Source organism: Ciconia boyciana, chromosome 10 (assembly GCF_034638445.1).
Source record: "Ciconia boyciana chromosome 10, ASM3463844v1, whole genome shotgun sequence".
NCBI classification, from domain to species: Eukaryota; Metazoa; Chordata; class Aves; order Ciconiiformes; family Ciconiidae; genus Ciconia; species Ciconia boyciana.
Window position 1 is genome coordinate 32179019 of NC_132943.1, and position 17957 is coordinate 32196975.

Consider the following 17957-nt stretch of genomic DNA (forward strand, 5'->3'; position numbering starts at 1 on the left):
CACACTCAGGTGAATGCCAGACTTGCCTAGGCCCAGCAGCTTGCAGAAGGCCCCTGAGGAGTGAAGCTTGGTGGTGGTGGGATTGCAGGATCCCCACCCACAGCACTGGAATTGCCCTTCCGCTTCACACTAGCTTCCGCAGCAGTGACACAAGTCAGGCCCATCTGCTGCTGAGCCACATTAAGAGGGTCTGTCCTCTTTCCTCCTCCCTACATCCTCACGTTGCACTCAGCTACTTGTTCCTGTTTTTTCCTCCTTGCTTCATCCTTCTCCTCTCCTACGCATGCACCTGGCCATTGCTGCCTTCCCCATGTGCAGATGGGGCTGTTCAATAACCTGTGTTTGTGGAATGAGCTAATTTAAAACCACACACATTTGTCTCTTATATAAATGTGTTTATATTGTTATGTACTTTTACATAAAAGTTGGATCAAGTCATCCTGAGCCCTGGGAAGAGTACTAGCATCTGCTGGGTAGGACAGGCTGCTGGGGCTCAGTGGCTGGCGTTAAGGTAGAAGCTCCTAACCTGGACATGTTGCTGGCTGGGCAGTAAAGTACCTGCACAACCTTGGAAAAATCCTCTACAGCTCTTTTTCTGTCCTTTGTTGTTGTTGTTGCTTTTTTGGGTCTTAAATGTAGGTTGGCCTGGTGAAGCCCTCTCTGGGATTGGTCAAACACAGGAAGTATGTTATACAGGCTACTGGGGGAGCTCAGAGCATCATTGTGGCAGGAGTTTTAAAAGGGTGATGGTGCGAGAGGTGGCTTGTGTGCCTCTTCCAGAAGCATTGGTGTGAGTTACCTCTGTCAGGGGTCACCGGTGCCCTGTATGCTCCTACAGCAGCTGCTCCTGCATGTCCTCCTAAAGCAGCTGCTGGGGGAGTAGAAAGGGCAGTGGTACGCAGCAAGACCCAGAGAGAGAGAAAGAAATTACCCTCTTTCACTGGGAGAGGAAATTTGAGCAAGACCTAAAGCCAAATATCTTAATGGCTGCAGGTGGAGGACAGACAATATAGAACAAAATGTCCCTGTCCTTTCCTTGCCTTTCTGGGAATACTTCAAAAGGAATGGAATGGACAATCAGTAAATGATTCTGCAAAATACATTCCTGATCTATCAGGAAAGTCAAGTGAAATTACCTAAACAATTTAGAGATTAGGAGCATTGCAGAGCTCTAACCCTTCCTTTAAGGGAGGTACACCCACAGTTTGTATTTACCAGAGCATGAAAATACAATTTGTCTTAGTAGGAGATGGTAGGACTTCCCAGGCAGTGCTGGGTTCCCTTCAGGAGGGTCTGAGACTTGTACAGAAGGTGTTCCTGTGGGCTGTGTTCGATGGTATGGGTAAGGTTAGTGTTTCCAAGGTTATGCTAAAGAAAGAGCCAGAACGATGGCAGTAACTGGTGCTCCAAATAATTTCTAGGGACTCATTGCAGAAATATCTCCCCACAGAGCTGCTTGCTGGGTTCCCTAGACTTTAAACAGACTTCATTTAATGCTAGAAACAACAGGATTCCTTGTCTTCTATGTTTCTTTGAGGTTGGGACCGTCTCTCCTGTGTGTTACTAACACATAGTTTGAGGTTCAGAAACGTATCTAAGACTACCCTGTTCCTGTACAATAATAAATCACGAAGAAGCTGTTTAAGTAACAGACTCCACAGTGCCTTCCTCCTGCACTGGAGGAGGATGTGGAAGCATAACAACTCTGAGCTCAGGTAGGCCCTGATCCCTGCAACAGGAGCTTGCAGGCAAAGCGTTCATACATACCCTCGCTATCAAAAAGGAGCTTTCCTTGAGCCAAGCTGCTATTCTTCTTGGTGTCCAGAGCCTTCAGTGAGGTTAGCTCACTCCTGCCTCAGACACAGCAAGTGAAACTGTATGGTAAGCAAAGGGCAGGCATTCAAAAGGCTCTCTGGGGACCTGCAAAGCCTGAAGGAGTCAAAAGTTGAAATATTTGTGATTGGTTGGGGAATACTCTTATTGCCTGATGCACCATTGTCCCTTTAATTCTCATTTTGGTTCCTGAAGTTGCCTCTCAAATTGGTGAAAGAAAATATGTGAGGGCACTGGTAAATGTGATGGTAGCAATGTTCTGCTTTTTAAATTTATTTTATTTGTAAGAGGAGCAGCAAGGTACTACAGAACTATATTTTAGCAACTTGTGCACTTCTCAGTGCTAGAACTTACTTCCACTCTGTTGGGCAACAACCTAAATATTTTTAAAATGTTTCTTTCCTGATAGTGTGTGCAAAAGCCTTTGCTGGTCTGGGGGAGGGGGGGAATAATTGAAATAAATATTTCCCTGTTTTTATTCCCCACTACTTTCCACACACAGAGGCAATTTCCTGCCCTCTTCAGCTCTCTCCAAGGGATATATGGAAAAGTTTTGTTGAGAGATGCTTGGAGCAAAACGCAGAATTCAGAACATCCTGTGCTTTGTGGATATTCCAAGTCAAACCCAAACAGACCGGCTGGAGTCTACCTTCTTGCCCCCCCCTTTTTCCCTTTTCTTTTTTTTCCCCCTACAGTTAGTACTACATTTTTGTTGCATGTCTTGGAGGGTGGAAGTTCTTGCCTAGAGGATAATGTCCTACCTTTTTTGATGGGCACGGGGACCAATACAAAAATCTGTGTTTCTGATTTAAATGATGAGATTAGGTACAATTGCTTCTTTTTTCCTAAAGACATACAGATCCTTCTATCAGATAAATGAGCAAAGTGAGAATTGGTAGGCAAATGCTCAACTGCTATGAATCAAAGCAGTGCATTGCAGCAAATCCTGGCTGCTGTGCTTTCCCTGTCACCTCTTGTCCAGCCACTGAAGTTTATTCTTTGTTGTGTGACTCGCAAACTCTGTCAGTACATCCGATGGATGCGAGGGGGTGATGCTGTGCCTCTTGGCCACAGAGGGTGTTAGGCTGCTTCTGGAGGAGTCCTCAGCAGGCCAGCTAGGTGCTGTAGCCCTGTGCCACACCTCCCTCCTCTGCTTGTTGGCCCCAAGCACTGGCTGAGGCCAGTTGGCTGACTCAAGGATTTGGCAGCTGCTTCCGTCCAGCAAAGGGCTGGAAGGATGGGGTGGCTGTTTCATGGTGTTTGCAATCCTCTTGCACCACAGAAGGCCACATTCTCCTCTTGTGCACTCACAATGTCCATGGAGTTAATCCCAACCTACAGTGATGCTGGAAAACTCTGACCTCTACAACTAATTTCCAGTTGTAATCCTAAAAGAAGAATGGTTGGCTAGTTTGGTTTTTCTGCCCGTGCTTAAGTGCATTTTGCTTTCATTATGGGGTGTCAAGTTGTTAGTATTTATGGAGTACACAAAAGAATGAAAATTCTGTTTCGTGTTCAATCTGACATCTTTTGGCACCACAACCCTCTAGTCATGGTAGTAGTTCTGTTTCAATTCGGCAGTGCTCTTTCGAGATGAAGTCCTTTAAAGTGTGGTTTGGCTCTGAGGAGGGATTCTATGCAAATAGTATTCAGGGGGTCTGTCTTTATTGTCTCAAATATTAATAATTTCCAGATCAAATGCAATTTGCCTTGAGTTTGTTTTCTTATTCTTTCTTCTTGTTCTGTCAACTTGGTTAAATGCATTGTGATGCTTTTAAAGTCAACCTGCTTCTTTCCTTGGCAAATGCCACCCTGCATGGTGAGGTTCTGCAGACCTCCTCCAGCTCAGTTACCCCTTCCACACTGCAGCCACGCAGGACAGGGAGCAGGGCCTCCCATGGGCCTGCACAGCCACAGCTTGGCCTGGGCTGGTGTGGGTATAAAGCACAGGCAGTTATAGGTGTGGGATCAGAGGTCAGTAAGTAACCAGTTCCCTCTAGACAATCCTTGTCGCCATGAGGGTAAAAGGAACTTAAAAGTGTGAGTGTTAAAACAGTCCCATGCAGAAGAAGCAAAAAGTGGCTCCTGTGAGCTGTACCAGAGGCACGTGCTTCTCCAGGTGGGTGCAGTCAGGCTCCAGGGCCACATTTGCAGAGATGCAGGATGCTGTGCTCCCGTGAGCGTGCGGTGAGCGTGCGGTGGGACAGTATTCTGCCTTGCTCTTGGAAAGCTCTGCCTGACCACACACCGGCACTCGTCCAGATCTGCTCAGCCCAATCCAAACTTATGAGGTTCTTGCAAAGGATCACTGGGGGATGATGTCATTGCTGGCATCGCGCTGAAATGCCTAGCCCTGGAGGCCTTCTCTGCAGCTTGAGCAGCACAGCCATGCATACTAACGTGGGTGGAGTAATGCTGCTTTGAAGGTTCTTGAGTCAATGAAGCTTGTTCTTGTGGAAACAAAGGAAGAAGACAAAAGCCACCTTAATACTGCCTTAACTGTGTGCATTTTATGGCTTGGCAGCAAATATAATTTAAAAAATCCACAAAATTCTCCAGAAAGCTGGGGGGAAGGAGAGATTATTACTGAAAAGGGTATTTAATTCTCTTGTTAAAACAGCCCATAGAACTTCAGAAAGTTAAGGAACATTGAATACTGCAAACTGTGTGCCTGTGAGCACAGGTATAGTGCATGTGTTCAGAGAACATATGTTTACATATAAGCTACTTGCTCATGAGCATGCATCATTTGTGATGTGCTTTGCATATGCTTTGCATGCAGTGCTGAATGTATGAAATATAGCAAGGATGCACCGTGAAGAAATGTTGACTCTTGAACTATTTTATAAATCTAATGTAACTTGAAATCACAGTTGTCTAGAAAACCTTCTTCCAATAAGTGCACTATATTCCCTGCTAAGATTTCATTCATTATTTGGTATACTAGCTTAGGCATACATTGCATATCCATAAGTCACTACCTGCGAAATACTCATTTAGACCAAATCTCTCCTGGAATAAAACCCCTTTAGGGTAGAATGATAACTTCCTAAGAGTACATGCTAGATAGTTTCAAATTCTTCCTCATTCTTTTTTTTTTTATAGTTCATAACTGCACTATATTCTACTAGTGATCAGATACTCTAGTCTTAATAGATTTCTTAGTGAGGATTTGTGTATGAGGAAAGAAACGTGTATTAGTAGTAGGACATAACCACAAATACAAAAGAAATAGCAACCTTTGTGCTAGAGGCTTGGGTCATCAGTCACTTAGATAACCACTTGTTATTGCCAGTGACCCTGTAAGTACAGATGTTAACATTAAATGTCCTCCATCAAGTATGCTCTATGACACACTCCATGGTAGCATTTAATGCGCGCTACACCAGCTGAGTGGGATGTAACATAAAAGTTAATTTGCAAACTTTCACGTTTTCTGGCATATTTCAAAGTCCATCCAGACACTTTAGCTGGGGTTATGGTGCCAATGGATTGTGCCCTTTGATCCAGAGGAAACCAAGCTTAGCTTCTGCCGTGGTTGCCTCCTGCTGCGGTCTATGAGCTGCCAATGGCTGTGCCTAACATCCAGGAAAATACAAACTGTGTCTTGGTTTAGCTCAGTAGAAGGATTCTGATGTAAAGCTTGGGCTGAAGTGTTACGGAATGATTACACGGTTTTATTGTCTCTCCACATTTTAGTGACCAAATGAAAGAGCAGTCTAGAAGGTCCTGTCCCCTAACATGCAGACAGGATGCCCATCTCCTCCCCCCCCCTCACCCCCCAACAAAAAGTATCAAGAGTTTATTTATTGGATCTTAGCACAGCTTTTCTTCTGCTTTCTGACATTTGATATGAAAAACACCTGTAAGTGTGATCAATGCTTGGTTTGCTGCATGGGAATGGTTATAGTTTGAGGGGAGCCTAGGGGACACTTTATGCTATTAAGTAACTCATTAACTAGGAGGCTGCGTACTTGACACGAGACCCCCAGGTAGGCTGGGGTGTCTTCTGCTACAGTATGCCAGAGTTTAAAGATGCAGCAAATAAATGTTCACCTAATGGTACAACAAGCTCTCCTCTTTCCTCCTACAGACAGCATGTCTTTTTAAATGGCAGAGACACAATTTGCCTTTGCTGCTGGACCTTTCTCAGAAAGAACACCTATTTCTCGTATCACTGACATTAATGCTAGATAAACCTTTCTGTGGAAGCAGAAAATGTGTTAGAAAATGGGATTGTTCTATTACTATGACACTTTTTTTTTTTGTAGTCTTAATCATTAGGTCTAAACATATGAGCTAATTCTGTCAGTTAGTGGTGTTCATACCTTTACCCTGGCATTCCTGGATCAGCTGGAGAACATGTCACTGCTGTACTCCTACACCCCCACTTCCTGCTATCTCAGCACCTTTCAGCTGTAAGTATGGTGTAGGGAAGAACTATTACAGATAGGTTATATTTACAGAGAAACTGAGGCACAGGACACCTCAGGATATTTCTGTGCTGCAGCTGAAGGAAAGAGTATGGGTGTACATACCCTCATTAGCTATAGCTTCTTAGCGCACTTAACACAGTGGTAGCGCATGGGAGCACAGACAGCAGCAGGGTAACCTGAATACAGCCATTGCCTCTTTATTGTGGAAGGCTGTGCCACCCGGATTGGAGCTGCCAGTGGTAAGCTGTTGCTTACCTTGCAAAGCCCCTTGATTGCATGCTCTGGTGTCTCAGCTTTTGAGACCAGTAAGGAGGAATAGAAACCACAGAAATTCTGCAGTACGGACTGCAGGTCAGCTGGGTAGCGCTATTAACCCATTTCTGCCAGAAACAGACACTCTGTGTTCTCAGCAGCAAAAGATTGTGAATGCTTTTAGGGAAATTCTTGATTAGAATGGTGATTCTAAGTTAACGCAGTTCTCCCGTCATTGCTAATGCAGAAAATGGGCCATATGTGTTTTTTGGGCTGGAGAATTAGTTCAAATACCAGTTGTTTTGGGGCTTTTGATTACTTCTAACTTTCTAAGAAAACATAAAAATTGGGATAATAACATTATAAGTATTAAGCCTTGTTTCCTTGTAGATTGTCATGATTAGTAGGAATTGCAGAGAGAAAGGAAAATAATGTGCAATATAATTTAATGATCAGTGTAGACCATTGCAGACAAATTCTCTTGATAAATTGACATCCTGACTGTACCCACAAGCAGTAGGGATACCTTCCTCGGCATCCCTACTGCTTGTGGGTGACTTCTTGTTTCAAAAGGTAGCATAGAGGTGTTTGTGCAGTAAAACAGGTAAACCAAAAGGCATGCTTTTTATTCCTCTCCTGAATAAAATGTCACTAGAGACTAAGAAAGTAGGATTTGGAAAAATCTGGAAGGCAGTTGTCAGCTTTCAGTGTGGCCAAAGCAGATCTGGGATTCCCCAAACCATTGTATATATGTGGTTTGGTCAGAAATCCCCTCTAGGGTACTAGATTTGTGGGGTCTCAGCATAGTCATGGTCCTTTGGTGAAGCAAGAGGAGAAAAGAAGCTGCTCAAATTACCCTGCAAATACCAGAAAATTAGCTACATCTTTTTTTCAGCCTACTTTGAGTCCTAGGTTTCCTAATCCAGCTGAAATATTTTATAACGTGTACTGTATGCAATATACAAACATTACAGTTATAAGGCAAAGCTATTTATTTTACATTATAATGTTCAAAACCATTCTCAGTTGATAATATCAATACTCTCAAGCCTAGCCATTGGTAAACTAAAATTCAGGTGCACCAAAACAAAGTCTTAAAAATTATGAGACTTTAGAGTAAAAGCCCCTCAAATGCCTTCTAATTTTCTGGTTTTTCAGGTGCACTGGGCTTCTGTTTTAAGCACTCCCCCCCTCCAGTAACTGGGACAGCTTACCAGTGGGTGGTTTAAACAAATGCAAGTTAAGATTCTCCCACATTCACCTGACTCATGGTTGGTGCTGTAAGATGCTTGACAAATATTGCAAGACTCTTGCTAAATATTTTGGCAAGACTCCCAGTTGCATCCAGCTGATAGATATGCATCAGGTTTTGACTGTATGAAGTATTGGGTGGTATTCTGGAAAAGGGTGCAGTAGCAGGGCGTGAATGAAGTAGGAAGAATGGAGTTTGTTCCTTTGGAAGGAACTATTTTTGTTGTTCAAATTTTTCTCCCACATATTTTTGTTTTGTTGTGATGGGAAACAGTTGAGGCTGGAAGGGACTTCTTGAGACCATCTAGTCCAACCTCCATGTGCAAAGCAGGGTCAGTTAGAGCATTTCTGATGGGAAAATGAGGCTGGTTATGCCAGGCAGCGCATGGAGGAAAATGCACTTGGCATTTCAGAAAATTAATTGCTTGAAGTCACCTAGAAGGCAAGGAAGAGGAAGAAAGTGTGATGGACTCTTAGGAAAGACAATGTGGCTGGCTTCAGTGACAACTCTTCAAGTGTTTACTCTAAACGTGCTCTTAGTTCCTCTGATCAAACACTTTTACGTGTGTGTCCACCACTAAGGCTGGAAACAGAAAATCCCAGAAGTATTTTGCTATGCTAAATAATGACAATGGATATATATACTTTATAGATGTATAGATAGATATAGATATATATACACTTTATTTATATATATATACACATAGATATACTTAAATGAATGCCATATTTAAGAAAGGCAGATGGCAGCTGTGCAAAAAAAAAATTTGAAACCTTTTCTTCAGGCAGACTTTTCTAATGACACTTTTGTATAGCTGTGGAGCACAACAAGAAGTTCCCTACCTCAAGAGCTCAAGCTTGCAAGTAGGCACTTCAGCTGCAGAGGAAGCACAACAAATTAATTGCAGATGAAACGTGTGTCATACATGGTAGGTCTAACACACTTCAGAGGTGGTGTCTTTCTAGCTGCCACCACGCTCCTGGCCCATGCTGCTGAGGCTATGATTTAACATGGTGCTTTGAATGATGTATCTCCTACTGCACTTGGGTAAAATGGGGTTGTTTTTAATAACATATGTAAATGTATGTGACACATGTAAGATGGAGATCACCAGCTGTTCAATAGGTAGAAGGGAACATCTATCTTCAGAGACAGACTGACAAACTAGGACAAAATAGGAAAAAATTGCTGTGGCCAAACACAAGTCTCCAATTGCCTATGCATGATGAGAGGCCATTTGGCAGACTGAGAGGTGTGCTAGGAGCAGGCTCTGGCTGGTAGTGCTGTCTTTGACTCTTCACTTCTGGTGTGCTGAGCATGTCTGCTCTGTGCTGAAGCATCCAGCTTTGCCCCATGATAACCTGTTCGGTGGACTATCTCCCAGTCACTCTCACAGCAGCAAGAGGCTGGAGGTGTACCAGTGATTCCAGTGAACTACGCTGACCTTGGACTGTTGGTGGTGAGGAGCCAAAGTTCCTGGCTGGCAGGAAGTCTAAGTGTTTAAAAATTAAAATTCATTTGTAACTGAAGTGAAAAATTAAAATCTCAGCATCTTATGTGAAGCAAATTTGGGGAAATGTTGATTATTTCCCTAGAAATTGTTCTATTAGAGTTAATGTTAAATATAATAGTCATATTAAATGTGAAATGCATGGCTATGAAGGGTCAATGTAAATATTTACTGTAGCATTAACTATATGATATGATTGCAACGGAATGTTTGGACTATTTTCCCCATTACAGTTTTATCATAATCGACATGTTTCCCCAAACATTTTGGTTTGAACAAAATGATATTGATCTTTTTCAAGAAAAACTGTTTTAGGCAGTGTTTTTCCAGGCAGCTGTGACATACAGGGTGGAAGTCAGGCTGACCTTGTCCCTTCCAACATCCCACAAACAGCTCTTCTGTTGGGTTGCTCTTCCAGAGTAGAGTCTTTGATAAAGTTGCAGAGACATTGTACTCCAGGGGTGGCTGGATTGAATCTAGCGGTGCCATGGAAGGAATGTGGGACTGCTTAGGAGAAGAAAGGAAAGCAAAATGGTTTTGCTAAGGACAGAAGAACAACAGAAAAAGGAGATGGTAGAGCCAGCTCCTCACACACATTCTCACGTTGGGGTTTTTTTTGAGCTAAATCAATGGGAGTGGGGCCCCTGGTGCCTTTAGGGATCCTTCCCTCAGTGTGTTGCAGTCTTGCGGGGGCTGTGGCAGGGCTAGCCCAGCCAGGCATGCTGGGATGGGGTTGTAAATCCTGCTGGAAAACCCTGGACACTGGTTCAAAAATGCTCAAATGCCAGTTTGTCTTAACTTGGACCCAGCAGCCTGAGGTTGTTCTGATGCTGGGGTGGGCTGGTCCTCCCTCAGCAATCACTGTAGCAGCTTTGCTGCCAGGGGTCTGTGCCAGGGCTTGATGGGGTCTCACAGGTATGCTGGAGCCCTCTTCCACCTGCCTGCCTCTTCCCTGTGCACCTCAAGGCTGCTCTCCCTGAATGTCCCCGGCTGTTGGCACCCTCCCATAAATCCAGGTTTACTTTCTTGCTCTCTCTGAGTCTTGCCCACCTCCCAGCCCAGAGCCGCCTCTGGGCTGGCTCACATCTGTGCTTATCCTGTCAAGAGACGATCAGCTCTCTGTGCTGAAGCAGCCACTGTAGGAAGAGGTACGCGCAAAGCTGATTTGTACCAGTTTATGGTGGGTTTAATAATTTTCCACTTCTGCAAAAAGGCAAAGCCTTTCCTACTGCTTTTGCTGTCTGTGTGTGGTGGAATAAACATCTGTTGGGCCAGTTCTAATTTGCAAGCGAGGGCCATTACCCGTGGCACAGGTGTGTTATCCTCGGAAAGATTTTATTTCTCTCAAATGTGGACATGTCTGCAAATAATTTGAGGCACTGCTATTTTATAGCCTTACACCCTCTGGAGGATAATTACTGAGCCTTTTTCTTCACCTTACTGTATCTTTGTTTCATTCACCAGAGGAAAACTCCCACTTATGCCACTCCCATTTGCCACATAAAAACTCTCTTTGAAGTGGGAATACAAGTCACAATAAGTTTATTGTTAAAGTAAATTAGCACTGAATGAGAACACAGTGTATGTTTATGAGCCAATACATTTTGGAGAATGAGCCATTAAATTCCAGTAGTTGGCTCCCGTCTTTGTGGTTCACAGCTGGCTTGTGTGAGGGTTTGATAAGAATCAGTGGGAGAATGAACTGACCATCTCCTGCAAACAAAACACTTTTTTTGACCTTTCTGTCTGCAAAATACAGAACCTTTAGGGATCTGTTTCCTTTAATTGCAGGCTGCATCTGCAAATGATTGGAAACATACCTACAAGTCCCAGGATGTTCAGATCCAAAGTCTTGGAAATTCAGTTCTACATCAAACCCTTTGAAGTTCATTCCCATCTCTGCAAATGACTGATGGAAATGACTGAGCATCTGAAACTTGTTAAGAACCTAATCCAAGGACCCCCATTTAGCTTAGTGGCTTTTGGATCAGGCCCTTGCAGTGAGCTCTCCTGAAATAAAGGACATTCATTTTCCATCTTGGTTTTGCTCCATTATTGATTGGTAGGAATCTGAAGTGGTCAGACAATCTAATGACATTTTTCTTTTCCTACATTGATTTAAATAGTTTTTAAATGGCAGCCTGGCATAAAGTGATGTCTAAAACAAGGCAAGAAGAACAAGAAATTTGTGGGCTTCAAAATTCCAAAGGAAATTCAGATCCTTGAAATTTGGGCTGGACTCCAGGGCTACTTTACCTATCTGGCCATTTTCTGGGTCCTGAGGCTCATCCTGCTCTTGAATATGGTAGCAAGTTTGCCTGGATGGGAGACAGGGAACATGGAATGCAATTGCTAGCTCCATGCTTTCTGGCCCAGGCTCCCCTTGTTTTGGGGTGGCTTTAGATTGTGCTGTTGGTGCAGAGCACTCAGCAGAGCTAGATATGGGAAAATCTTCTTACCACAGGGTATTCCTGTATCACCCAACTTCCCCATGGTCTCTGCAGAGGACTTGAACAAATTCTGGCTCAGGACTGAGCAGTGCTTGGGGTTTGCTGACCTGGCTTAGCGCACTGGCACACACAAAGCAATGCCAGAATCTGGTGAGCATGGAGGCATCTTAAAATGGCCTTTTGTGCATCTGCAGTGAAAGCTTAGGAAAAAATTCTCAACTTTACCACTTTTCTGTTCATGGGTTGTTTAAAGCCAACACAGAAAAACTGGAGAGTTTGTCTTTTTTACTGGTTTAGTCTCTCTCAACTCTCTCTCTATTTGTGCAGCCTCTTTTGGTATGGCTATTACACACAGGATGGAAGAAACCTGGCTTTGCCCATCAGACCTCTGGCTGGTGTGAAAGAACAGCTTTCTAATTTCTAACAGTTTTCCCTGAGGTGGCACATGGAGAAGATGTGAACGTGGAGTCGTCTTAAAATAATATTGTAAATTTGCTTGTCAGAAGAGAAGGATACATTGATCTTGACTGGAGAAAAAAAAAATTGTCACACTACTTATGTCTGAAGAAAACAAACCTTCTGAAGTGAAATGTTGACTCACTGAGGTCAATGTTGAAGCTAACACCTAGAGATAATATATGTGAGTCTTCCCTTGGGCTAGGAAAGTGTCAGCCCACCTGGTATGTCGGTTTCCTTGCAGGGTCCTGTACGCCAGCTCTGGGGGCACTCTGGAGGCCACAAACCCAAGGCCTGGGATCCAGGACTGGATGGTGTGAGCTGATTTTCCTTGGGCTGTGACAGTTCCTCAGGGCTGCAGTAGCCCATGGCAACTGGCAGATAGTGCTGCAGCCCTCAGGTTGCCCTAGTTCGCACAGGGAGACCTATGCAGTGAAATATTTCATGCTCTAGGAACTGAAGTGCTAAATGCAATCCACTTGGGAGCGTAAGGCCAAGTAAAGCATTAACACCAGAGTTAAGACAAATCAATTCAGGAATAACTAATATTGTTGACTTTGCTTGTACAAAATGTCACTTTCTTTGAGCTTTTATTCTCTCCCCCAAGAGCAGGTTTAAGGGCAAACACAAATATTAGTCATCTTTCTCCTATTAATTATTGTTAAAGATTTAATGGATCATAGACTTTGAAGTTAATGCCCCATTCAATGTGGGAAAAGGCAAAACTGTGCATCCCCAGTGGTGGTGTTCTTTCTGGCTGGCTGGTTGATCACAGACCAACTGTCCTGCCTTGCGATATCAGCAGCACATTGCTTTACTTATGGGCAGTAATTGTGAGATGAAGCAGATTTCAGATTAAGAGAGTGAGTGAGCATGCCTGCATGTGTGCATCGCATGTGTACGTATGTGCACTCCTGAATATGTAGAAGAATGAATGCAGCAGTAGACCTGCTTCTAAATCTTGTGTGGTAGGCCTCCTTTTTTGCCCTTGTGCAAGATTTTATCTTTGCTTATCCTGTACAATGATCTCTTTCATGTATTATATACAAAAGAACTTCTGAAATCCTGGATTAATTTTGGAATAAAAGTTTTTATTTCCTCCAAACATGGGTGGCTTTCATGGCCTGCTCTACTCTAAAAGTGACCTTCTCCAAATGGCATTATAGGGCTCCTGGATTCACATTTGGCAGTTCCAGACTGGATTTCTTTGCTTTATAAAAATGAAGATGTATTTGGTAACCCTCTGCATTCTTCCTTGGATCAAGATGAGCAGAGTTCTTCCTTTCTTAGGATCTCTTCTATTGGCTGTGTGACTGCCTTTCACCAGCCCTACAGAGATATTACAAAGGATGGAGTTTGGACTCTTATTTAGATTCATTACAGGGGATATGTATAGGGAAAAAGGACCCAACCCTGCTAATGGGATTTTAGGAAGATTTGAAGAATGGAGCAGTTTCTGGAAACTTAGCATGTTTGTTACACAGCATTGAATGCAGTATTGAATATAAAGCTATTGAAAGACAAACAACTTGCCTAAAAAACTGGATGAATTATTTTTACCTAATCAGTTTCATTTGCCCCAAATGCAATTTTGGAGCAATCAAAGCCAACTATTAATTTGGATCAAATTTGATTAATAGTTTTGGCTATAAGGGTTGAAATATTTTGCGTTATATCCATATAGCTATACCTGTATCAAAAAAACCCTGCTTTGCACTTCCAAAAGCATTTTAGTTTGGAGCATTTGTAATGTAGAGATGGACACTTTTTCAGCAGTGATGATTCAAGCTTACAAACTCAAATTTATGAACTTATGTATTTTTTTCTATTCTGTCTAGAAAAAAGGAAGGACAGAATATTCTGAAAGAGTGGTTTCCTTTTTTTTTTTTTTTTAAACTTAGGTGATTTTTCAGAAAGGGTTAAATAATGATAAACAATTTCTCATCAAGACCAGACCTTCTTAAGAGTCCTCCTGTTTATTTTAAAATATAATTTTTTAATATTTCTGCTCAGCCACTGAACCCCAAACTCCATTGTTTACACAGCTCTATTTGTAGTAAAAGCCAGAGAAAGTACTGCCTAGAAGTGGGACTTGCACCCACATTGCCTGCCTGCCCTAATTATCACTCTCTAGGGCACTCTAGGGTGTTTGGTGCTCCACCTGGCCTAGACTTGCTTGAATATTATGAGAAGGAAAGGGAGGGGTCTGACTCTGTAGCCTACTCCTACTTTCCTGTACATGGGAGTCCCTGATGCAAGTCCTTCCCTTTACTGGAAAAAATCTTTAAAAACAAACAAAAAAAACAACCCAAAAAACTTTTTTTTTTGCACAGTTTGAATTGATACCTACAGCGTATCCTGTTCTGTGCAGCAACATTTGTAAGAATGGAACAGCACTTCTCACTCCTTTCTGAACTCATCTGCCTCTTCTGTGACAGTGGCAGGCTTGGAAATGACTGCTGATTACGACAGGTGAAAGTCATGAATACAGAGGGACTGGGAGGAAAATTGCATTGCAATCTGCCATCCACCCTGGAAACCAGAAGGGAGATGGTGCTGTGCCAGCACGTCCTCCGTACGCACTGTTTAAGGGCAAAGGGGGAGCTGGACTCTCCCAGGGATCGACGCTGAGCTTTAGCACGTTTCAGAAATCAGCTCTTTAAGCAAATGAGAGAACATCCTGGAGGCAGCACCAGTTCCGCAGCAGGGGTGGGGGCAGCAGGAGACCATCACCTGGCAGTCAGCAGGTTGAGGCAACGCTGGAGAGAACCACTTGGCAATGGGCAGGTGGACCAGACAGCAGGAGTGCGGCACCATTTGCTCCACGACTTGGCATTAATGAGACACTTATTGGAATTCTGCACACTCTTTAAAGACCTTCTGTGCGGAAAATCGTTACGTTTACCGTAATCCTTTGCAAGTGAAAAAACAAACTGGAATCTTCCCTGCTGTACTTATTTGTGGGCTTCCTAGGAGGCTTTTGGAGCTGTGTGAGTCACGTTGCTTTTTGGATGGAAGTGCTGAGAGGTAGACAGCAACTGCGAGCGATGCACAAACTGGAGAATCTTGTGCATGAAGGGGGTAGGGTTCAGCGTGAAGGGCTGTTATTTGACTTGACAGTCAGGGTTGGGTTTTTCCAAGTGGTTTCCCTCTGTGTGTGCACACTCTTAAAAGCACTGTGGCTGCACATGCAGGAGAGAGCTAACATGCCATGGATGGAAGCACACAATGGAGAACACCTCTTAGAAATGTGGCCCCCAGAACTAGGGCTATATTTTTAAGGAGCTTATATATCCAGCATGCTGAGCTCTTCCTAAAAGACTGGCTGTAGCATTAGCAGCGAAAGGGTAGACTGTGAGCCATCCAGGCTGTGTTTAAAAGTGCTTTTTCTTAGACCACCTAAAAGCTCTTGGATTCCGCAGTGGCATGGAGTCTGTGGAAGGAGGCTCTGTGCTACGGTAAAAGCAGCCCACGGTGCTCTCTGGCTTATGATGCAGCTGGACAGGGGGAAGGGACAGTGCCTTTTTCATTTCATGATGCTGGTGATCACTTACAGGGCCTCATTGTTTACTTCCCAAGGAGACCTCTGCTTCCCATATGTCTTGAAGCACACCATTGCTCTCCTGCCGCAGTCCTTTTCCTGCACTACCATTACATGAACACAGCACTGATCTACAACCTCTGTTCGTTCAAATGTGAAACTCTGGCCCAGCGGCTGGAGAATTCAAATGGTCTTCCTGGAGCCCTGCCCCAGAGAGCTGGCCTTCGCTGGGGCAGAACTAGGAGCTCCCTGCTGACTTACGTGGGCTTTGCTGGTTCACAGCACTGCAGGAAGCGGCCCTGCAGCCTCAGCCTCCGCACCTCTCTTTGACCTACCTAGAGAGAAGGATGGGGAAGAGAGAGGAAAAACAGCAAGGCAGAGGAACTATTCTTTTGTTGGGGGGCTGGGGATGCCCTACCACTTACTGTAGCTCAGAACAAGCATAGCATCCTCTGTAGTACCAGAGCCAGGAAGCAGCAAGATAAATGTATATCTTGTGTCTGGTGTGGTAGGGGGAGGGGAAAATGTCTTTTAAAGTGTAATAACACCTAGGTTTTATAATCCTGCCCAGCTCAGGCTTGACAATTCTTCCGATAGCCCAAATACTATAAATTTAGTTGAAGATAACAGAACAGATGGGAAAAACATATGGTTTGTAGGTAGTGTGTGGTGGTTGATATTTGTGGTACGTTAGGGGAATTTATTTTATTCTCTCTCTTTCCCTGTATAACTTTTTTGATACTTTCTTGAGTTCTTTGTGCCTTTAGGTGAGCTTAGGGCTTTGCAAATGTCTGATAACTCGGCTTTGTTCAACCAAATTATCTGTTGCTTTGTAAATCTCCTTTAGAGTTAGAGAGTTTATCTGTATATATTATCTTCAAGCTCCAGTTTGAGCCAGTAGAAGCTGGATCACTTAGAGCCCAATCACTTATTCCATTTGTCCCATTAATATATGTGGAGAGCTTGAACGGACAAGTGACACTGTACTGAGACTTCCCTTTGCTCAACTGCTTTACCAGTCGTCACCACGTGCATTGGACACCAAGAGGTGCAGCGCATGCAGGAGTGTGCCACAGATGCAGAGCGTGCCTGTACGCATGGGCTGGGAGCAGCATGGGACCTGCTGGGCAGAGGCCACCTTCCCACCAGCGCTGGCCTTACCCTGCGGCAGTGCAGCTCCCCACCATCACTGTCTGTGGGGGAATGGGAAGACACCTGCAGTGGTGTGTGCTGCTGCCAGCAGCATAGACTGCTTCCCTTTTGGTTTTTAGAGAAAGCCTGCCTGTTCTGTGGGGGGCTGCTGGAAAAGCACCATAATATTAACCCCCTGATTTACCTGCCAATCTTCTCCCCAACAAATTTGTGTGTTATGCCAGAGCTAGATACAATGCTCAGCTTTTTATATGATGCAAAAGCTAGCTAAGTCAGACTGTGTTTAGAGCACAAATATACAAACACTTCAGGTATTTGCTTGCAGATGCCTGAGAAAAGCTGCGTAAGAGTATGAGTAGTGCTTATAGCACAGATTTACATTTAAGGGAAAGGGACTTTAGACAAATGTACAGGAGGCAATACATTTGCCCATAACTTTAAGATGCTTGAGAAGAACCCTCTTTTCCCTTGGAAAGGACATTTGACAGCTGGTCTTTCCATGTGGCCATAGTTTGAAGGGAAGGAGTACATCTTTGCTATAGTAAATGGACAGGATAAAGTCCATCTTCTGGTAAAGGATGAGATCAGGCTTGAACCAAACTCAGCCTCAACTGTCAGAATTTTCTGTCCCTGAACCCTACCTAAGTGCCATGAGGTCTGAGTGAGGCTGCTGACTGACCCAGCAGTGTCCACCTTGTGTCTTGAATGTATTCTCATGGTGTAGGGATGTTGTGCTTGGACCAGAGCTCCTGAATATGTGTAAGGCTTTGTCTGTTACCCACTGATCCACCTTGGTTCATCACCTGCACACCTGCCTTCCTGCATTCCCAGAAACTACATGAGTCTGTGCTCCTTCTACATTCAGTAACAAATTTACATGCAGTAGTATTCTCAAGGTATTGCTGACCTAATGTGTCCCACTTTGGTGAATTTATCTGAAAACTATTTGTAGGCTTTTGACCTCAGCTTGAGCCAAGGCTCTTCCATATTATCTCAGGCTCTTCAAAGCAGCCTGGTGGTGCATGATCTGTCACTAGAGATGTGGAGTGTGTAAACATCCTGATGAAATTAATGC